This window comes from Helianthus annuus, chromosome 17 (genome assembly GCF_002127325.2).
Source record: "Helianthus annuus cultivar XRQ/B chromosome 17, HanXRQr2.0-SUNRISE, whole genome shotgun sequence".
Classification (NCBI taxonomy): domain Eukaryota; kingdom Viridiplantae; phylum Streptophyta; class Magnoliopsida; order Asterales; family Asteraceae; genus Helianthus; species Helianthus annuus.
The window spans coordinates 172,676,539-172,700,700 of NC_035449.2; the positions used below are offsets into that span (position 1 = coordinate 172,676,539).

Genomic DNA, 24,162 nt, shown 5'->3' on the forward strand with positions numbered 1-24,162 from the left:
TCTTAAACTTGGGATAAAAGTGTAATATTGAACGAAGGTCAAAAGCATAAATTTATTTTAATTTGGGGGCAATAACGTAATTTTAAACTGAGAGCGAAATCGTAATTTAAGCCATAAAATCGTAAATTGATTAGACCAATGGGAGGGTGCCATGCAGTTGTCAGGCATTATTCCCCTATGTAATGTTTGTATATATAGCATGGCACTATTCCCCCATCTAATGTTTGTATATACAGTAAATATATGAGTTCTTAGGTTCTCTAAACACAAATCCATGCCATATATAAGGGATTGATCATCTAGAAAACTCATTAAAAAGAGAAAGCTAAAAAAATCACAAAAAAAGCTTAAAAACACACTAATTTTTTTAGCATTTTTTTTTGCTGTAAATCTACATTTTTTGAAATATAAAAAGAAAAAAAACTAGTAATGTGCATGTGTAACACTACGAGAAAAACTAACCACCCCCACCCCACACCACCAAAAACTGAAACCAACCCCCCCCCCCCTAAAAACTAAACCCTAGACCTAAACCACTCAAAAACCTAACCCTAAAACTAAACTAAACTGAAAACCTAAATCAAAATGCTAAATAACATGAGCAACATAGCATATGTTGAACATGAGCTATACTAATTTTTTTTATTTCATAATTTTTTATCTTAAAAATGCATAAACTTACAACCAAAAAATGTTTAAAAGAATTGATGCCTTTTTAAAGCTTTTTTTGGGAGTTTTTTTAGTGAAAGTGTAAAATACAATATTCCTTAACCTACTCTAATACAATATAATGAAATCGCATGTTATAAATAGCATGGATGAAATCGCATGTGATAGTTTTGATGAAATCGCATGTTGGTGTTTTGTAACAATTTTGCATGTGATAATTTTGCTGAAATCGCATGTTGGTTTTTTGTAACAATTTCTCATTTGGTAATTTTGACGAAATCGCATGTTAAAAAACCAACATGCGAAATTGTTACAAAAAACCAACATGCGATTTGAATGTGGGATGGAGATCTGACGGCTGAGATGAGCGCGTACAATGTGTACCATAAGGAATATTGTACGTTAACCTAACCCTCTATATATATGTGTGTATATATATATATACATATATATACACATATATATAGGGGACCGCTAGAATGAGAACCACCTCGAGTTGTAAGAACCGTGAGAACTACACTGTACGGGGCGAGGTGGACCAATTTTTTTTCATAAACGTAGATGCGTGTATTATAAACACATTTGTAAAAAAAAATTCAAAAAAAAAAATGTCGTGTGTGTAGTTTTGAGCACCACAAGTTTGTGTTTACAGGTACCGTAAATCTTGCCGGAAAATTTATGGTACCCATACACACAAACTTGTGGTGCTCAAAACTACACACACGACATTTTTTTGAATTTTTTTTACAAATGTGTTTATAATACACGCATCTACGTTTATGAAAAAAAATTTGGTCCACCTCGCCCCGGATCAAAAAGTTCAAACAGTTCTTACAACTCGAGGTGGTTCTTATTTTAGCGCAATTCTCTCTCTCTCTCTCTCTCTATATATATATATATATATATATATATATATATATATATATATGGCAAGGTTATTGTAAAAAAGGTTAATAGTGTGAGAAAGTAGAGAAATATTGTGGAGATGACATGTGTCCTAAATCTAAATTAATTCTAAAGGGTAAACAAGTAATTTTATCATTAATCCAATTAATTGAAAACTTCCCATAACCGCCAACTTAATTATTGGAACTGGATTTTTTTTAAAGGATCCCTATAAAAATCATTCAGCAAGTATATAACCCCATTCAATAAGTATATATAACACCACTCGGTAAATATATAATATAACACCATTCATGGACTCAACATCTAATCGAAACATATTTTTTTCCCCTATATAAGTATAGCAATATGGTACTCATATTAAAGATAAAAAAACGCTCGTTATTATGGTGTAATTTTTTTAAAGTTACTTATAAAAAGTTATTCACACTTAAAAAAGACGGGGGAGTTATATGTGTATTAATGTTAGTTTCTTAATTTAAAAATGTTAAATTTACCTATAAAGGGAGCAACAGGGAGGTGAAATGTGCCTTTTATTTTTTTTTCAAAAGGGCATGATGGTATTCGATTATTAATTTAATTTTGGAATATTATATATCCTAATCTAACTATCCATATATTTATGGAAACGTATATATTTTTGACAATTTCAAATCTTTACGATTTCAAAAGGGCGGTTACTTTAAATTACGAAGTTCAAATCGTTAACAATTTCTTCACGTTGTATTTCATCACAATGTGTTTTAGCACTTACTGGTTTCGGTTACTATTTCATCACAATGTGTTTTATCTGGTTGATATGATTTTTGGCATTCTTGATGTTGATATGATTTTTGGCATTCTTGATGTTGTGTTTTATCAGTTACTGGTTCACATCGTGTTTTATCAGTTACTAGTTTCATCACAATGTGTTTTTATCAATTACTAGTTTCATCACAATGTGTTTTATTTACTGGTTTCAGTTAATGTTTCATCACAATGTGTTCCATCATTTACAGGTTGATATGATTTTGGCATTCTTAATGTTGTGTTTTATCAGTTACTTACTGTTACTAGTTGATATGATTTTTGGCATTCTTGATGTTGTGTTTTATCAATTACCGATTTCATCACAATGTGTTATACCAGTTATGATTCATAAATGGCATGTTCTTTTGTATTTTATCTACTATTTCATCACAATGTGTTTTATCAGTTACTAGATGTGATTTTGGCATTCTTAATGTTGTGTATTATCTATTACTAGTTGATATCATTTTGGCATTCTTGTTGTTGTGTTTTATCAGTTATTTGTTCACGTTGTATTTTATCAGTTGGCATAGTTGGCATTCTTGATGTTGTCTTTTAGCAGTCAGTCACTAGTTCGTCACATTGTATTTTATCGCTAAAACACACTACTATGAACACATCTAGATCTGATTTATCGTTATTTTTTGTATGATTTAGTGTTTTCAAATGTGAGGGATTAGAGAGAGGGAGAGAAAAAAATTGCGACATTTTTTTAGGTTGTTTTATGATTGGTAGTTATTTCCTTATTTAAAACAACTTAAAAGACACATTTACATCATCAAAAAATAAAGTTAGATGTGTGTGACGGGCCACAAATGATGATGTTGGGTGTTGTTATAAATGTTTTTTACATAATTTTAAATGACGATTAAATGCATCCTCGAGATTTTTTTACAGTCATGTTAGTTACATGTTCATCTACGTTTGTGAAAAAAATGGTTGAAAAACTGGTACGGGAAAATGGCTTTCCACCGGAGTTCACAAGTTTTCACAATTTAGAGGGGTTCCTTATTAAACATGATCTTATATACCCTATATGCCTAAGAGAACATTTTTACGATTTATTTTTTAATTATATATATGTGTATATTTTCAGACATATATCTATACTACTTTATAAAACATATCCAAAGGACTTCTTAAAGTCCATAAAAATTCCATTAAAACACCATTAAAGCATGATGTACAATCCTCTAAAGCACAACATAATTTGGTTTTCCTATTCTACCCTCACTCACAAAACAAGGCGGAGAACAAAACCACGTTATCAGCTCATTAGGGTTTCTGTCTTTCACATCCGCCCCATTTCTTCTCTCTCTCTCTCTCACCAGGAGATAACCCTTGATCGATGGATTTCACTTCCGAATTCACTGGATCGACGGATTTCACCTGCGAATCCACATCTCAGGTACCATCTGTTAAACCTTATCGGCATTTTTGGTTTGTTGTTTGACTTAGATCTGTAAATTTTAGGGTTTTTTCTCCGGCTATGACCCTAGATCGATGGTTTTTTCTGTCGAATCCACATCTCAGGTACCATATTTTTAACCTTATTGGCATTTTTGGTTTGTTATTTGACTTTGATCTGTAAATTTTAGGGTTTCTTTCTCCAGCGATGACCCTTGAGCGATGGATTTCACCGGCGTTTTCAAATCTCAGGTAACATCTTTTTTACCTCTCGGCATTTTTGGTTTGAAATTTGACTTGGATCTGTTAAATTTTAGGGTTTATTTCTCCGGCGATAACCCTAGAGATAGATGGATTTCACCAGCGTTTTCACATCTCAGGTACCATCTTATTAACCAGATCTGTAACTATTTTCTTGCAGATCTGTTAAATTTTAGGGTTTGTTTCTACTTGATTTGTGAAATAGATCCAGATCTGTAACTATTTTCTTGCAGATCTGGTTACTTTCAGATCCGTACAGTTTTAGTCATGTTTTAATCGGTAAAGTTATCGGATACTGATTTGCTTCTTTTTCTATCATGGATGTGAATAATGCAGGTTTAGTTTTAAATCTACTTGTTGTTTATCGTCTGTGAATAAGTTTGGATCTGGTTTCGTTTGCGATCTAAGTAAGGTGTTTGGTTTTGTGTTGAATATGCTATTTGTGGGGTGATGTTTCAAGGCATTAAATATAAAGGAAATGAATTGCTTATAAAAAAACAGCTCATTCGAGAAAACAATTCAATTCAGATTAAACTAAAGCCATCAAATGTGTTCATTTTCATTTTGTGGGTGTGTGTGCTTTTTTTGGCAGGGTGTGGAGTTGAATTTTTTTCTCACAATGAGGCATTCAAAAGGATGAGATTCTGTCAGAGATGTTATAAAATGTAACATGAAAAACAAACTTATGTCTATGTAGGTACTCATTGAGAGTTTGAGACCACGAATCCATCTATTGCTTAATGAATCAGGTAATTTACTAATTTACTCCCCCACACACGATTTTAGACTGATATATGTTTCCGATGACTTGATTATGTGCTTAGAACGACTTTTATAAATTGTAGGGATAATCTTGACAGGTCATAAAGCTGGAGCTTCATATACGGGTCAAATGTGCCTTGCCTGCAACTATTTTTCTGATTTTATTTTCTTGTTGCAGGTGCCAAAAAGCTTCGAAGTGAAGATGCTAGCCTTGAGGTATTTTTGAGATTTGATTTGCTAATCAGAAATAGAGTTTGGTTGTTAATATTAGCAAGTAATTTAGTTATTTTTCATGAACTTGATTTAGTTTTGTTCTTATTAGGTTGTGGCAGCTGGTGTTGTTCCAATTCTTGTTACTAGAGGCATTGAGAAGACAAATAAAGTGAGGCATTGAGAAAACAAATAAAGCTTTGGTGGCTGTGTTCAAGCCGATCTCAAACTAGGTAATTCAACTAACTTGTTCTTATTACAAGAGGCATTGAATATTTCTTTTATTTTTGGGTTACCAAGGGGAAGAAGCAATGCAAAATCCATCTCACTCCATTTTGGGGGTAAAAACTCATGTAGAGTTTTTAGCCATATACTTTTTTTTTTAAATTTATAAAAATGTGAAACAAAAAGTTATCAAAAGATGATTAGTAAAATGTCAGATTGTAAAAATATGCGAGAAGTGGAAGTGTATGTTTTTAAGGGATTCCCTTTTAGGGCTGCCTACTTTTTCTATTACAAGATTGTTTTTTTTACACTGAAGTTGAATCGAAGGTTTCGTAGATCTCGTTGGCCTTTTGTCATTCGTCTCCCTTGGTGGTCAACATTTGAATGTTGGTGGCGCTTTTTTCTTTCTCTCATATTCATCAACGATTTCTCAGGTACATGTGGGTTGAGCAATTTACAAGTCTAAAACGGAAAATCTTGGATACGATTCGAAAGGGGTCACATGGAATGTTTTGTGTTAAAACTAATATAATTTGTTTTATTTTATATCATCATTACTTATAGCAAAAAAAAAAATGATAAATTGAAAATATGCATTTAACATTTGTGCAAAAGTTGGATGAAAATCTAAAGCTGCTGGATTTCAACGAAAGATTAGAAGCAATATGTATTTGTTGTGTTGAATCTGGTTTAATGACCAAGCATCTATCATTTAATCTATGGACCTTAGTAGGTCTCATTTTCATATTTAGTTTAGTGAATATTTTTATATTTATTTATATCTCTAAACACTTTCAAAATATTTTCCAGGCAGAGCAGGGAGCAATTACTTGAACACTAACAAGTTCATTGATGTTGTCGCCGATGAGCTCAAAGCAAGACTCCCCAACAAATAATCATGGTATGTGTGATTGATTATTATTTGTTGGTTAATGAATTATTAAATTAGTAATGTCTTCAAGTCTTTAACCCAACTTCTTCCTTCCGAAAGAGTTACTTTTTATTTTTCTTCTATACAAAAATATGGTAATTTTAACCCATTTACTTGCAAACATTTCAGTTGTATTTGTATCTAAAACGGATCAAATAAAACAATTTAAGTAAAATTGGGATGGCCCAAATGGACTGAACTGATATGGATATGTAAAGTGGTACTAAACTGGTTTCACCTTTATCGACTATTTGAAATGCAGATGATTCCTTATTGGTTACATGGTGGTCGAGACTTGAGGGTCAGTTTCAAAGATTCTAAAGAGGTATTGTTCCTTACAATCTTCACTTTATGGTCTTACCTCCTTTTATACTTGTATCTTGGAAATAGACCATATAATTAGATGTAACAAGTTTCGACCCATTTATATGGGTTGTTTTATATCTAGACGATTAGAAAATAGGAAGCTATAAAATTTTAGCTTAAATGAGTTAAAATAAGAGCTTAAAGTTAACCAGGGTGAAATGGGTTTATATTTAAATACATGCCCTTCTTCAAGTTCAATGATTAATATTTCTTTTTTAAATATTTTTGCAGGTCTTTTATTTTCTATATTTGTAACTGGAATTTTGGCGAATTTATATTAGATACTACCAGACGACTAAGAACGGGTCTCTTTTGGCATTGCTTTCTTGATGGAATTGTTGTATATAAACTTAATTTCATTTTTCTTAAGTAAAAGAATGACAGTTAACAACACATTTCATCAGCAGACTCCCAAGATTTGTGGGTAAAAATAACTATTTCTTCCGGATTGCCGGATTGCCTCACGCGAGTTGTAATGTTAAATTTTGTATATACTAAAGGATGCTACAAGTTAGATAGTAAAGGCTAAAAACTTTAGAGAGCGACGATATTTACCCAAATGTACAGAAATGTGACAATCTGAGTTGTTTTGTTAGTCTTATGGATTATTTGGGGGAACAACATATAAAAACATGTGTAAATGTGCTATGAGCCCAAGACTAATAAAAGTACCTAAGTATCTATGGGCTTGATCGAGTGGGGCTGGGATGGGTTGCCCTCAACATTTTTGTTTTTTTGTATCCTCTTAAATTTTTAACTATAACTGAAATGAAATATTAGATATGTTGGGATAGTTACCTAATTCTTTTGGAGCATATTCAAATATATGAGAGGCCGTAACAATTTAATTTGGTGTTCACCCATAACCTAACCATTGTGCTTAGTTCAGTGCATGTGTTGCTTCAAATTTCAAAGTTCAAACTATTGTTTTTAGTAATAAATAGATTTTTAAAGCTACAATGATTTTGTTGGTTTATAAATCCAAAAGAACAAAATTCATGTACAAAAAATTTATGTAGAGATTTATACTTAATAAATTGTAGGGTGTCACACAATCGATACTTAAAAAAGGCACTGTATTAGGCAAAATTAAGGAAGATTTGTGTTGCCCGCCAAAACCATCACTCCTGTACATATCTCTAACTAACCAACCTAAGTGATATGTTTCCCGCTGCATCGCGCGGGTAAACGACTAGTATATATATATATATAATGCTTATTTTTTTATTTTAACCACGAAATTACATAGCGTACACTAGAAAAAAGATGTTCGGAACTATAATCTTTATTTATATACATTATGTATAATTATTTATACACGTTTATACATATATGTACATTATCAAAAGATGTACAATACTTATTTTTCAAATTTAAATATGTGTATACACATATGTATAATTAAAGATTGAAAGTATCCCCATATATATCCAACAAAAATAACTAATAAAAAAGTTATGATTTAGCATAACTTTTCTTTGCATTTCTGCTTTAGAAAAATGTATGGTTCAAAATTGTTCTCAAGGCTCTCAATTAGCATAGAGACTCTCAGTTGATACTAACTCTATATATAGGTTTTAAGGAAAAGAAATGAAAATTGTTTGGAAGATATGAGTTATGAGTTTCTCTAAACACAAAGTAGTTCTTAATATTCTTAATAGGGAATGGATCATGAAAAAATCCATTAAATGATTTTTTTAAATTTTTTTCCTGTAAATCTACATTTTTTAAAATACGAATAAAATAAAATTTGAAAAAAAAAAAACAAAAAAACTAGTATTACGAAAAAAACCTAAACCACCCCCCCCCCCGCCACCCAAAAAAAAAAACTAAAAACTAAACCCTAAACTTAAACCCCCTAAAAACCTACCCCCCCCCCACCTAAAAACTTAACCTAACCACTCAAAAATCTAAACTTAAAAGCAAAACTAAACCGAAAACCTAAATTACACGTGCAACATAACATATGTTGCACATGTGTTATACTAATTGGTTTTTTTACTCTTTAAAATTTTTATCTTAAAAGTGATAGACTTATAGCCAAAAAATGTGTTAAAAAGTGGTGTGTTTTTTAACCTTTTTTAAGAGCATTTTAATTTCCTCACATTTAAGTAGTTTTCTTAGGATCCCTCCCTATATATATATACACACACACACATAGACCGGAAGAAACAAGTGATAGGGTTGGGCGGGTGGTAGGTGTGCTCTTTCTCCACTAGTCTAACGCAAGTTCTAGTCACTCCCACTTAGGGATGTTCATTAGCGGAGCCAAATCGAGTCAGGGGTAAGCTCAGGCTCAACTCTCAACTAATTATAAACTGAGCCAACTCAAGTCAGATTTGAAACTGAACTGAACATCTAAGATCGAGCTTCATTTGGGTTTTAACTGAGTTGGCTCAACTCGACTTGTTTAGGCTACATAGCTTTCAAAACTCAAATCAAGTTCTAACCAAATATAAAACTAGTTTCAAATTTCAACTAAATATAATATATGTTCATTAACATCCTAAACCCTCGGATATGCCATAAATATCCAACTACACAGCTAAATACTCGCAAATAGTAACCTTTTTTATAATATATTTTAAGTATTTAAAGATTTAATATATTAAAGATACAATAATTTGAGCCAAACCGTGCCGGCCTAATGAGCAAGTCCGACTCGATAGAAACCGAGCCAAGTCAAGCAAGGTTCCCTTTGCTCGGCTTAGTTTCAAATCAAACGACTTCTAAATCTCAAACGACTTCTAAATCTGAAGTTTTTTTTGGACAACTCTACACACAACCTCCCCTCACCCCCTCATTTTATTTTTCTTTCTTTCAATAAGCTTCTCTTTAGATTTATTTGTTCTTGTTTTATTCTGTGAATTAATTGCTTTTTCCGTATCATTTAACTTTTGAACTATTATAGAAAGAAGTACATTCTATTATTGCGGTGTATTTACTTTTATCATTGTTTCAATATAAGTTTTATTCAAAACAGATCAATTGCAACGTGCAGATACTTTACTATTTTCTTTTTGTTTATTTCTCTTTTGAACATATTAAAATGAAATACATTTTTATATTGTTGTAACGTGTTTATTTTTATCTAAGTTAAATATAGATTTTATTTTGAATTACTATGTCGCAACGTGTGTGTGATTCACACTAGGTACTTTAATATTTTGTAAGGTCTTATTATTGTGATCTCTAATAGACATTTATATAGTTACTAAAACTTACGGTATATTTTTTTCTCAATTTCTTCTAATACACACTCATTTATGAAGTTACGAAAGCAATCTTGTACTGATTATTGTTATAGTACACATGTTTGAAATAGATGTGTAACAACTTTAAAACAACCTTGAAATCCCGCACCCACTTTTTGCTTTACTTCTCATTCATGCACATCAGCTATGAAATCTAATAGGGGAATTTTATTAGCACACCAACCAATCTATCCGCACGCTTCACTTTTTCAATACGGGTCGTATAGGTCTACACGGGTCGTATTCCATTGTTTTTTTTTTTTGTTTTTTTACAAATTTTTGTATATACTTAAACATAGTTTTAACTAAGTTTAATAAAAGAAGACTTTAAAAAATTTCTAAAAAATTATCATGTAGTATAAGTTTGGTACATGTTTATTATACTATACTATCTATGTTATAACTGTATTATATACTACACTTATACTATAGTTTATTATACAATAATATTCTACACATATACTATATTATACTATACCTATTAGCATATACGATATCTATACTACACTTATACGCCTACACGGAACCTATACTATCCCTATAGTTTATTATAATATACTATACTTATACTATTGTATTAATGTTATAACACGACATGTAACGACAAAATACGTAAGTAATGATATGGTTCGACACGTATAGATACAATACAACACGTAAGACTACAAGTGTATTCAAAACAAAATGATATGTAATCATAGAATACGGTACAACACATAACCGAACGTCACCGATATGACACAACACGTATAGAGCATATACTTCATAAAACAACACGTAATGACAAAATACGGCCCGTGTACACGCACCAAAAAGGCAAAACTTAAAATTATGAAATTTTGATTTTACTACTATAGGTCAAAAACTGAGTCATAAAGTACCATTATACGACTCGTATAGACCTATACGATTGGTATAGACCCCCTGAATTCTAAAAAAACAAGGGGTTAACTGATAAATCAAGGGGTCTAAGTTAACCCCTTGTTTTTTTTTAGAATTCAGGGTTCTATACGAATCGTATAAGTCTATACAATTTGTATTAGCCTCTTATATGACCCAGTTTTGACCTATAAGATGCATATAGGGGTGAAATCAAAATTTCATAATTTAAGGTTTTGTCATTTCGATGCGTATTCGTGTCGTATCTTGATATATGTTGTCATTTTATGAAGAATACCTTCTATACATGTCGTTCCGGTGACGTTTGGTTCCGTGTGGTGTCGTATTCTTTGATTACGTGTAATTTTGTTTGAAATCCTCTTGTGCTCTACCATGTCGTGTTGTATGTATACGCGTCGAACGGTGTATCATTAATTAACGTATTTTGTCATTAAATATTATGACGTATATAGTCAATATGTTCGGGACATATATTGTCCATTCGGATTATGTCGGTAACGTTCGGTATTGTCACGTTTATTGTATGTATGTATCGTATTAGGGTGAAGATTGTCTATACGTGTTGTGTTATCACGTATTATTGCGTATTATGTCTCTACTTATCGTATTGTTACGTACTTATGGCGTACTGTACGGTTTTGTATTTATGGCGTATTATGTCTGTACGGTGGCGTATATGTCTGTACGGTGGCGTATATTGTTGGTTACTTGACGTATTGTATCCATTAAACAAACAAAAAACACTTGCAAATTAAAACAAATAAAAATTTCATAATCGTTGAAAATCATATTATAAATGTTATATACGATACTATAGTTTATTATATTATACCATACAATAAATATAAGCATATACGAGATCTATATTACACATATAGGTCTATGCAAGGTCTTATACTACACCTATACTATTCATATACTACATTTATGTTATACTATACCTATACCTATACTACAACTTTAAGCATATACGAGACCTTTACTACACCTATATGCTCATGCAAGACCTATACTTCATCTATACTATAGTATACTATACGATACATGTACCAAACCTATACTATATTATCTTTTTAGTCACACAGAAAAAAATAATAATATACCATAATTGTTGTATAGATAATACATAAGTGGAGTTCTTCGGGTGGAGAGTTACTCTAAACCGACTCCCCGCATAAAGTCGCTCTTACTAATTTCACTTTGTTATTTGTGGGTTTTGAGTTGTTTTATTATTGACATTATGGTATTTTAAGACTTTTTATACTTCGTAGGAAAAATGCACTTTGTAGCCAACTCTCACCCTCTATATATATATATATATATAATAGATATAAGAGAGAATATTAGAATGTTGAAAATTAAGAGTTTTTAACTTTTAGTGAATACGTTAAGGCTTTTAAATGTTGAAAGATGTTAAAAAATCTCATATAGGCGGCCGACCCAAATCTTTGAAAACCCTAAAGCCATTTCAAAATTCCAACCTGCCACTTCACTACCTTCTCAATATCCCACTCACAAAACCATCTTTATCTCTCAGGTTACATCCATCAATGACTTTTGAGAATGGTTGGTTGCCAGAATCAATAAAAAGAAAAGTTAAATTAGAAAATTTACCTCAACCTGGTCGTCATAGTGACTTAGGTTGCAACCAAGATTCAAACCACATGTCACTTTTTCATTTGTTCTATTTGTATTTTCTTTTTTCTTTTTCTTTCCTAAATAATCATTTCAATTATAAATTAGTTTTTCATTTATAACTTTTAATATTTATTTTTTCTTTAAAACTAAAAATATGGACTTCTTTAGTTTTTTTTTGTTTTGAATAACCCGGTATAAATTTTATTAAAAACTGAGTTCGTTTAAAAAATTATATTTTTAATATAAAAGATAAAAAAAAATTGATCACATATAGCACAAATTTGCAGTTGACGAATAATTATGTAGTTTGTATTTTATGTACCTGTGATTTTACATTTAATGTTATAGTTGTAACTTGTTTGTCATTTTTATTAACTATGTTTGATAAATGTATGTGTGTTTTTTTAATTTGAAATAGTTCTTATATTGTTGTTATTTATTTTGCTTTTAAAACAAATCGATTTCAAATGAAAACATTAATTTTAATTATTTCAAATACATTTATGGATAACTAATAAGCATAAAAATATTTATTTAATAAAAAATGTTTTAAACGTTGAGTTGTTAATGTGAGTAGAAGGTTGAGGTAGGTTGGGTTGTGTAGGTGGAAGAGAGAGAAATTAGTTTTTTTATTAAAAAGTTAGGTTGGAGAAGGTTGTGGACCGACATAGTCTCAGTTTGCTTCCTATGGAACCTTCAGTTGCTAACCTAATCCTATTCCTCTCACTAGCTTTTAGAAATCACAAGGTTGGATGTAAGTCTCTTTCTTTGATGCTTTGATTCTACTAACTCAGTTAGATTACCCTACCCTAAATTAGGATATGGAACCTTGTTGGTGTAATTTGCAGCATAAAACACTGAATGTGCTAACTTTGTTTTGATATTTTAGACAAGGCTAGAAGCACAAGCTACGGGTGTTGCTTATTCTCAGTCGACGACTAATCATTTATACCAGTCAATGGCAATTTTTGGAGCAGACATGATTAGTAGGGTGTTCACGGTCCGGTTTTTACGATGGTATGAAACTCGCTTATTAGTTTTTTTTTCATTAAATGATAGGGTAAACTGGTACGTGTACAACATTTATGCATTCAAAGACCGCAATATTTGCCAAAAAAGCTCTTAAGTGTGGAAGACGTGAGTAGATGGGTGAGAAGGCAATGTAGTGAGCGTGCTTGGTGCTGATTTCTATGCGGGTTTTGTTGCTAGCTGCCACCACATATCTGTTTCATGTTGCAAAAAATGGAACAAAAGTAGAGGTATTTACTAGATGTTAGTATTAACCTTTTTTCTATTGTTTTTGCCCTTTTGGAAGGAAACATGATTGAAGCAGTTGAGTTGAGTGATATTGTCCTTTTTGAAGGACTATAATAAGATATACCGTATGCGCATCTGGATTTTGTATATTTGTGTTTCTATATTTTAACTTTATGATGTTTGTTTGTTTGTTATTAAGAGATACTCTAAAGGAATATTGGATTTTAATAATCCTAACTATTCGCCATTAGCCGCCAGCAGTCCCAACTTTAAAAATAATCATTGTAAGTCGCAACTATTGACATATTGGCCAGCAATGGACCCTTACTAACAGAATCCTAACGCCGTTAGTCTTCGGTCCCCGGAAAACCGTTTTTGTCTAGAAAAAGGTTTATAAAGGTTCGATCTAAGGTTTGGTAAGAAAATGATGTGTTTTCCGGCCAAAAAGTTTAGTTTTCCGGCCAAAAAGAACTTTTCCGGCGAAAAAAGAGTTTTCCGGCGATTTCAATAATTAGGGATTGTACTATAAAAATGTTCCTAAAGTGCGTAATAAGGTTAGAAAGAGGTTTGAGACGAAAATGTTGAGTTTTCCTGCCTATAATGAGTTTTCCGGCCAAAAACGTATTTCCGGCAACCGGAGACTAACGGCATTATGGTTCTGTTTGTGACACTCGAGGTTTTTCCGAACGAACACCTTGTAATATTTTGTGTATATAAATATTATTAAATGGAAACGTGATCTTTATTTGCTTAATGTGTGTTGAATGTACGTATTATATATAAATGTACGTGAGTCGAGACCATGACTCGCAACCGGGCGGTTGCGAGTGGGCCTTTGGGCCGTAACCGGTTTGGGCCGAAACCCCAAGCCCAACCCGAAACATCCCTTGGTATATATACCCCATCTTTCCCCACTTTCCCTCATTTCATACACAACACACAAACACACTTCTACTATTTTTCTCTCAACTAGAAACCCTCAACAACACACCCCAATCCCTTTCAATTTTCGGTTCAAGCAAGGATCCCGGACAAGGACTCGGTCAAGACCACTAACTCGGACACTCCATCTTCTCGGTTCTTTTCCTTGTTTACGGCTTCTTCTTCTCAAACCGGTTAGTGTTCTATTTTGTGTGTAGAAATTATGTGTGATAAATGAACTAGAAATGTTTGGTTAGAAACAAGATGCATGATTCTTAGGTTGGTTTGTAAAGCTTGACAATATGTGGTAACATGTTTAAAAATGGTTAGAAAATGGTAGTCTAAGAGTATTCATGGCTAACCAATCTATGCTTCATTGTCCTTGCAAAATGATGTTGTTAAATATGAGATTTCGGCTACAAACATGTGTGTTTCTTGTTCTTGCATGATGATCTTGCTAGAAATATGTGATTTTCGGTTCATAAATGTGTGTTTATGTTGGCATGAAAACCCTAGAAAATGATGAACATAAGATGAACTTGTTTGAATATGACTTGAAGATGTAAAAATGGCAAAGTTTGATCTATTTTCATTGCTGGTCAGTTTAGGAAAAGTGTTAGTGAAACCTTATTGGTTGTTTCCTAATCTGGGTCTGAATACATGGTACAATTTCGGACTGTTGCATCTGCATCATCACGTGTACGTGAAAGGGACAGCTTACGACTCGCAACCGCGTCGTTGCGACTCGCAACCAAGGCAAGACAACTCGAGACCACGTAGTTGCGACTCGCAACCACAGCATGACTACTCGAAACCACGAGATTGCGACTCGAAATCACGCCGTTGCGACTCGCAACCAAAACATGATGACTCGAGACCACGGTTACGACTCGTAACCACAGCGTGACAAGCCGAGACCACCTGGTTGCGACTCGAGACCAGCTGGTTGCGAGTGGGCTGTCCATTCTGGTTATTGGGCCATTCTGTGTTAACTTGGGCTATCTGTTAAATGAACTATGTGTTGCTGTTGACTGCTTAATTATTTAGGCCGGCCCATTAACCCACTGTTTACTTATATGCTTGATACGTGTTAGTTATGTGTAAGTTCTACGTGAATACTTGTATACCGAACCTGACCTATACCGGTAACCATGTTAGGACGTGGTGACCAACGTGATTGACAAGTAACCTAAACCTACCGAGCAACCCAAGGTGAGTTCACAACTTAAAAGCATGCGTCCCGGTGGTTTGGGACACGAGACTAACAACCCTATCCCCTGGTAAAAGGGGATACCATTTACATACTTTCCCTGGTTATTGGGAACAAAACTTACTTTTCCTTCCCTGGTATTGGGAAACCTATTGGACAATCCTATCCCCTGGTAAAAGGGGATACCATTTACATACTTTCCCTGGTTATTGGGAACAAAACTTACTTTTCCTTCCCTGGTATTGGGAAACCTATTGGACAATCCTATCCCCTGGTAAAAGGGGATACCATTTACATACTTTCCCTGGTTATTGGGAACACAACTTACTTTTCCTTCCCGGGTATTGGGAAACCTTTTGGTTAATTACTGTTTATACGGATTGCAACTAACGGCACTAAACGAAACTCTATCACTCAAGTCCCTACTACAAATACCGATTAGTCGCCGGGTTAGGCGAGCGGGTTATTAGTTGATAGCGCTATTTAGGTGTTTACCAGCCTCACACCGTGCCCTGGTTTGGGACGGGCGTGAACTAATAGACTCAGAAATCCGTCAATGATGATAGAACATTGACATCGGGGCATCCTGCGGATACGCAACGGTTACCTAGTGTTCGGTATTGGAAAAACAGTTTAGTCGCTAACTTTTGGGGTAGCTCCCCAGGGCATGTATAAACGGATAAATTAACCGGTGAAACAAGTTTTTTGGTAATTAAAACTGGACAACTAGTGAACTCACTCAGCATTATTGTTGACTCCTTACTGCATGCTTTGCAGGTAACCAATGATTCAGGAGCTGCTACTTGGGGAAGTGTAGTGTTCGTCAAACCCGTGTGTTGGGATAACTGTTTTGATCAATGAACTGTCTTTAAAACTATTTTGGTTTATGCTTCCGCTGTTTTGTTAAACTAATTACCGAATCTAAACTCTAATGTTGTTAATTACTTCGGATTTTAAATATTTCTACTATTAATTAAATGCTCAGTATAATTGGTGGCTGGATCCTGGTCAGTCACGCCCTCGAAGCGGGTGTTATCCGCAGGTGGATTTTGGGGGTGTGACAGATTGGTATCAGAGCCATTGGTTATAGTGAACTTGGTTTTAAAAAGGGGTAAATCTTTTTGGAGAAAACCAGACTATAACCCGTGACACGTGACGACACTACACTCCAAGTGCAAGGCTCAACACTTTTGACCTCATAGCTCGGACCAGTGTTTACTTGTTTGCTTACTTTATGTTTCCTGTTTCGCTATACGTACTAGTATGCCTAACTAGTGAAAGCCCACATACGATATTGCATGTGATTGCACGTTAGCACACCAACATGAATTTATGTACACTTTCTCGTATCATGTGATTGATAGGGTGGTAATTCCCTAAACCTCCATGACTTACACTACTTGATACTCTTTGAAATCTACTCGAGTGTGGGGAACCATTTGACATGAGTTAAGAGGAGCTGAGATGAACATGCAAATCACAATATTATTGTGGGTGCACACATAATAATATAGTGGGGTGGATGTGAGTCCCAGTGAGGCTTAACAAGTGAAAAAGGGGTTCCGTTTCGTTATCTGTATGATGAGAGACACAACAGTTCATAGGAGCCGTAGCAATGATTGCCTCCTACTCGAACACGATCTTTTCACTTCTCCCTGCACCCCTTTCGAACCTCGATGCTATCGAGTATTACCTGAACACCCATATGAACGCCTAGCAAACTGTGTAGAACATTAGGTGCCTGTACGAACATCCCCGGGATGGGTGTTGAAACGACAACGATTGGTCTATATCCTTCTCACCTTTCTTCGCTTACTGGAACTTAACGTGTTGACGTCTTAAATCCCGAAGTGCGATCACTTCTGCAACACTATCTCAACATACCGTGTATTACTCAGTCAAGAGGGTAGACGTAGTACCTTACTGGCTTCAGCATTTGAACGACCCTAGTCACCGACAACGAGCATCAGCGAATTGACTCCAATCGAACCCTTAACCCTAGTCAGCGGCTCATAGGAGCCAGCTCTTACGAATCAGTCGGGCCATAAGCGATGACAATTGACAATGGTGCGGAAATGCGTAACGGCCAGCTCAATAAGTACACCTTGGGACGCGGCACGGAAACGTGACAAGGTGGACTTGTCAGTGAAGGATCGTAGCGCACCATTCCAAGCAACGACATCAGAAACAACAGTCGCGACAACATCAAGGTCAACAACCAGGGAATGATGATAGTAATGGAAATCCTCGCAACCGTAACAACAACATTGGAAATGATGCTCGTGGAAGGGCATTTAGGATTGGCGCCGGCGACGCCAGGCATAGTAGCAACATGGTAGCTGGTATGGGTAGTTGTTTGCTTCATCTCTGTTCTGCTTGACCCTGATACTTCTTGAAACTGAACCAGATGTGGAATCGACTGATGGCAAGTCAAATAGAATCTCAAGAGTTCGTCAGGATGTAAACACGACCTTGTGGGACGAGTGTCCGATGTCGACCTTCCTTCTACCACACTCGATGGTTACAACGCAGTAGTTAGTGTGAATTGGTTACCCAGGAATCACGCGAATATACCCAGTGAGGAGAAAAACTTTGTGTGGAGAATCGGCATTTGTTCTAAAGCGTCAGAGTAGTTCAATAGTTAGCGCCATTTCAGCTGTGAAGGCCAGAAGCGTCTACAGAGGGATTACTCCGCTGTGTTAGCAACCGCTACGGATGTTAAGGCTAAGGAAAAGTGGATCGAGGATCCACCAGTTGTTCGTTGTTTCTCTCGGCGTGCTATCCGAGGAACATTCAGTTTTTCTTCCGAAAATTTGTTAGGCGGAATCTCAGTTTGATCTCACGTCTGAGGCAGCCCTGATTACTTGTACTTTTTACCATTTTGCGCCAGGAAGGTCGCAAGGCCTATCAAAGCAACTACAGGAACCGTTGGACAGGAGTTTTGTAGGGTCTAGTTCTTCGCTTTGGGGGAGCCTCACTTATCCTAGGGAAGATGGGCCTTTTCTTGTGTATACTGACTATTAAGAACTCATCAAGGTGACAGCCCATAACCGTTTGTCTCGATCCTGTATTGACAACCTGTTGACCAGTTACATGGGTCATGCTCCAATGTGAAGATTGAGTAGCGAACGAACTAACATCAGATGGAAGTCCAGAGGGAGGATGTTCCTAAAACGGCATAGTGAACGCAATAAGGCCATTTCCAGGAGACACCGGATGAATTATTCCATGACCTTTTGGGGTGAACAACCCACCAGCTGCTTTATGGATCACACTGCAACTGTGTTTATCTAGTACGTTTTGAATCACTTCTAGGAGAAAGGGGCACCTTGAACAACACTTGTATTCCATTATAGAGCTTCTAGGGGAGGAGCGTCTACGTGCGAAGTCTACCTAAGTATGACTTCAGGATTCGGGAAGTACACATTTTCTTTTTATCAAACAACGAAGTGGGAATACACATGGATCTCGCTAAGATCCATTTTGTTAGGAACTGATCAACATCAAAGATCCCTGCGAGGATACAGGAGTTTCTTGGTCCCACTAGATACTATCGCAGCTTAATCACAAGATTTTCGAAGGTCGCACAGCTTAAGTCTCGTTGGCACAGCAGGGTGTTGTGTTCGTGAAAGACCAAAACAGGAGGACGTCTTTTCAGCTTTCGAATCCCAACTTTGTAATGCACTGAGCATCATCATCACCCTAGGGTACGGGTGATCTAGCGGTATACCATGATGCTTCGAATCAGGATCCCAGTTACACACGGATGCAACGCGAGAAGGTTATTGCTTACGCCCCTCGACAACTTAGGACGCACGAAAGGAACTACACAACGCTTGATTTGGAACTGGGAGCAGTGATCTTCGCACTTAAGTTATGACGGCATTACCTATACGGAACCAAGTGCGCCGTCTACACCGACCGCGGAAGTTTAGAACACATATTCAAGCAGAAGGAACTGAATATGCGACAGCGACGATGGGTCGGACTGCTGAATGATTACGAGTGCTCTATCAGGTATCACCCGGGCAAGGCCAATGTAGTGGCAGACGCCCTCAGTCGGAAGGACACTACGCCTAAACGCGTAAGAGCTTTACAACTCACGATCCATTCTAGTCTACCTTCGCAAATACGAGCTGCTCAGATAGAAGCACTGAAACCAGAGAACGTTAGAGCTGAAGCCCTACGCGGGTCAAGGCAACGCTTAGAACAGAAGGAAGACGGTGCTTATTATGTAACAGGACGCATTTGGGTCCCACTCTATGGCGACTTACGGGAACTTGCGATGAAAGAAGCGCACAAATCTCGCTACTCAGTACACCCTGGTTCGGATAAGATGTACCACGATATTAAGACTACGTATTGGTGGCCTAGCATGAAGGCCCACATAGCAACTTACGTCAGCAAGTGTTTGACTTGTGCGCGAGTCAAGACGGAATATCAGAAACCCTCAGGCCTACTCCAACAACCAGAGATACCACAATGGAAATGGGAGTAAATTTCCATGGATTTCGTTACTGGCCTACCTAGATCACAGCGCGGAAACGACACTATCTGGGTGATCGTGGATCGACTCACGAAATCCGCACACTTCTTGGCAATCGAAGACAACAGATGAATTCTCCACTCTGGCGAAGATATACCTCAAGGAAGTGGTTTCGAGGCACGGGGTGCCCACCTCTATCATCTCTGATCGAGATGCACGTTTTACTTCGGAACTGTGGCAAGCAATGCACAAGTCTTTTGGCTCACGTTTAGTTATGAGCACAGCATATCTATATCACCCACAGACGGACGGGCAGTCCGAACGCACTATTCAAACATTAGAAGATATGCTTCGCGCTTGTGTAAACGACTTTGGCAACAGCTGGGAAAGGCATCTGCCACTCGTGGAATTCTCGTATAATAACAGCTACCACACCAGCATTAGAGCTGCTCCGTTTGAGGCATTGTACGGACGTAAATGCCGGTCACCTCTTTATTGGGCAGAGGTGGGGGATAGTCAAATCACTGGTCCAGAACATGTGATAGACACTACTGAGCGGATTGCTCAAATACGACAACGCAGAAGGCCTACGCCGATAAGGGCAGGAAACCACTTGAGCTCCAGGTTGGGGAGCGGGTATCACTCAAAGTTTCACCCTGGAAGGGTGTGGTTCGTTTTGGTAAACGAGGCAAACTCAACCCACGGTACGTTGGACCTTTCGAAATCCTTGAGAAAATAGGCAGGGTGGCCTACAGACTGAACTTACCAGCAGAACTCGGTGCAGTTCACAACGTTTTCCATGTGTCGAATCTGAAGAAGTGTCTGTCAGATGAGACGCACGTAGTTCCTCTGAAGGAACTCACGATCGACGAACAGTTGAAATTCGTCGAAGAACCTGTCGAAATCACGGACCGGGATGTTAAGGTCCTCAAGAGCACTAGAATACCTCTTGTTCGAGTTCGTTGGAACTCACGTCGCGGCCCAGAGCTTACCTGGGAGCGGGAGGACCAGATGAAGTCCAAGTATCCCCAGTTATTCCCAAACGAAAACCCCAGCACTGAAGCTACAACCGAATTTCGGGACGAAATTCCAAACTAACGGGGGGATGATGTGACACCCCGTTAAAACACGCTAGCTTGGCAGTGGCTGCTTCAACTTTCGGGACGAAAGTTCTTAAAACTTGGGGATAATGTGACACTCGAGGTTTTTCCGAACGAACACCTTGTAATATTTTGTGTATATAAATATTATTAAATGGAAACGTGATCTTTATTTGCTTAATGTGTGTTGAATGTACGTATTATATATAAATGTACGTGAGTCGAGACCATGACTCGCAACCGGGCGGTTGCGAGTGGGCCTTTGGGCCGTAACCGGTTTGGGCCGAAACCCCAAGCCCAACCCGAAACATCCCTTGGTATATATACCCCATCTTTCCCCACTTTCCCTCATTTCATACACAACACACAAACACACTTCTACTATTTTTCTCTCAACTAGAAACCCTCAACAACACACCCCAATCCCTTTCAATTTTCGGTTCAAGCAAGGATCCCGGACAAGGACTCGGTCAAGACCACTAACTCGGACACTCCATCTTCTCGGTTCTTTTCCTTGTTTACGGCTTCTTCTTCTCAAACCGGTTAGTGTTCTATTTTGTGTGTAGAAATTATGTGTGATAAATGAACTAGAAATGTTTGGTTAGAAACAAGATGCATGATTCTTAGGTTGGTTTGTAAAGCTTGACAATATGTGGTAACATGTTTAAAAATGGTTAGAAAATGGTAGTCTAAGAGTATTCATGGCTAACCAATCTATGCTTCATTGTCCTTGCAAAATGATGTTGTTAAATATGAGATTTCGGCTACAAACATGTGTGTTTCTTGTTCTTGCATGATGATCTTGCTAGAAATATGTGATTTTCGGTTCATAAATGTGTGTTTATGTTGGCATGAAAACCCTAGAAAATGATGAACATAAGATGAACTTGTTTGAATATGACTTGAAGATGTAAAAATGGCAAAGTTTGATCTATTTTCATTGCTGGTCAGTTTAGGAAAAGTGTTAGTGAAACCTTATTGGTTGTTTCCTAATCTGGGTCTGAATACATGGTACAATTTCGGACTGTTGCATCTGCATCATCACGTGTACGTGAAAGGGACAGCTTACGACTCGCAACCGCGTCGTTGCGACTCGCAACCAAGGCAAGACAACTCGAGACCACGTAGTTGCGACTCGCAACCACAGCATGACTACTCGAAACCACGAGATTGCGACTCGAAATCACGCCGTTGCGACTCGCAACCAAAACATGATGACTCGAGACCACGGTTACGACTCGTAACCACAGCGTGACAAGCCGAGACCACCTGGTTGCGACTCGAGACCAGCTGGTTGCGAGTGGGCTGTCCATTCTGGTTATTGGGCCATTCTGTGTTAACTTGGGCTATCTGTTAAATGAACTATGTGTTGCTGTTGACTGCTTAATTATTTAGGCCGGCCCATTAACCCACTGTTTACTTATATGCTTGATACGTGTTAGTTATGTGTAAGTTCTACGTGAATACTTGTATACCGAACCTGACCTATACCGGTAACCATGTTAGGACGTGGTGACCAACGTGATTGACAAGTAACCTAAACCTACCGAGCAACCCAAGGTGAGTTCACAACTTAAAAGCATGCGTCCCGGTGGTTTGGGACACGAGACTAACAACCCTATCCCCTGGTAAAAGGGGATACCATTTACATACTTTCCCTGGTTATTGGGAACAAAACTTACTTTTCCTTCCCTGGTATTGGGAAACCTATTGGACAATCCTATCCCCTGGTAAAAGGGGATACCATTTACATACTTTCCCTGGTTATTGGGAACAAAACTTACTTTTCCTTCCCTGGTATTGGGAAACCTATTGGACAATCCTATCCCCTGGTAAAAGGGGATACCATTTACATACTTTCCCTGGTTATTGGGAACACAACTTACTTTTCCTTCCCGGGTATTGGGAAACCTTTTGGTTAATTACTGTTTATACGGATTGCAACTAACGGCACTAAACGAAACTCTATCACTCAAGTCCCTACTACAAATACCGATTAGTCGCCGGGTTAGGCGAGCGGGTTATTAGTTGATAGCGCTATTTAGGTGTTTACCAGCCTCACACCGTGCCCTGGTTTGGGACGGGCGTGAACTAATAGACTCAGAAATCCGTCAATGATGATAGAACATTGACATCGGGGCATCCTGCGGATACGCAACGGTTACCTAGTGTTCGGTATTGGAAAAACAGTTTAGTCGCTAACTTTTGGGGTAGCTCCCCAGGGCATGTATAAACGGATAAATTAACCGGTGAAACAAGTTTTTTGGTAATTAAAACTGGACAACTAGTGAACTCACTCAGCATTATTGTTGACTCCTTACTGCATGCTTTGCAGGTAACCAATGATTCAGGAGCTGCTACTTGGGGAAGTGTAGTGTTCGTCAAACCCGTGTGTTGGGATAACTGTTTTGATCAATGAACTGTCTTTAAAACTATTTTGGTTTATGCTTCCGCTGTTTTGTTAAACTAATTACCGAATCTAAACTCTAATGTTGTTAATTACTTCGGATTTTAAATATTTCTACTATTAATTAAATGCTCAGTATAATTGGTGGCTGGATCCTGGTCAGTCACGCCCTCGAAGCGGGTGTTATCCGCAGGTGGATTTTGGGGGTGTGACACTGTTAGTCAGGGTCCATTGGAGGCTAATATGTTAATAGTTGGGACTGCCAGAGGTTATTTTTAAAGTTAGGACTGTCGGCGACCAATGATGAATAGTTGGGATTATTAAAATTCAATATTCCTATTCTAAATAAACAAATGATAATATTTAGATTATAGTAAGAGATCCTTTCTTTTATGTTATTAAGATATTGTTCTAATGGATATAAATGATGGATGCAAGAGAAATATCATGATGATAAAGTGTG

At 36.7% G+C, this 24,162-nt stretch overlaps 1 long non-coding RNA gene across 19 annotated transcripts; it reads left to right on the forward strand.

The window, feature by feature from the left end:
* The first annotated feature begins 3,485 nt into the window (after nucleotides 1-3,485).
* On the forward strand, nucleotides 3,486-7,113 carry LOC110921096. Of its 19 annotated transcripts, XR_002582178.2 has the most exons (13): nucleotides 3,491-3,772; nucleotides 3,838-3,897; nucleotides 3,963-4,023; nucleotides 4,089-4,151; nucleotides 4,369-4,439; nucleotides 4,730-4,781; nucleotides 4,878-4,892; nucleotides 4,973-5,010; nucleotides 5,117-5,237; nucleotides 5,557-5,663; nucleotides 6,040-6,130; nucleotides 6,423-6,485; nucleotides 6,758-7,113. It is a non-coding gene; the product is annotated as an uncharacterized LOC110921096 (long non-coding RNA). The 19 variants fall into 19 exon arrangements; XR_002582167.2 differs by having other exon boundaries at nucleotides 3,490-3,772; nucleotides 4,369-4,781; XR_002582166.2 differs by having other exon boundaries at nucleotides 3,490-3,772; nucleotides 4,625-4,781; nucleotides 4,878-5,010.
* The last annotated feature ends 17,049 nt before the right edge of the window (nucleotides 7,114-24,162 follow it).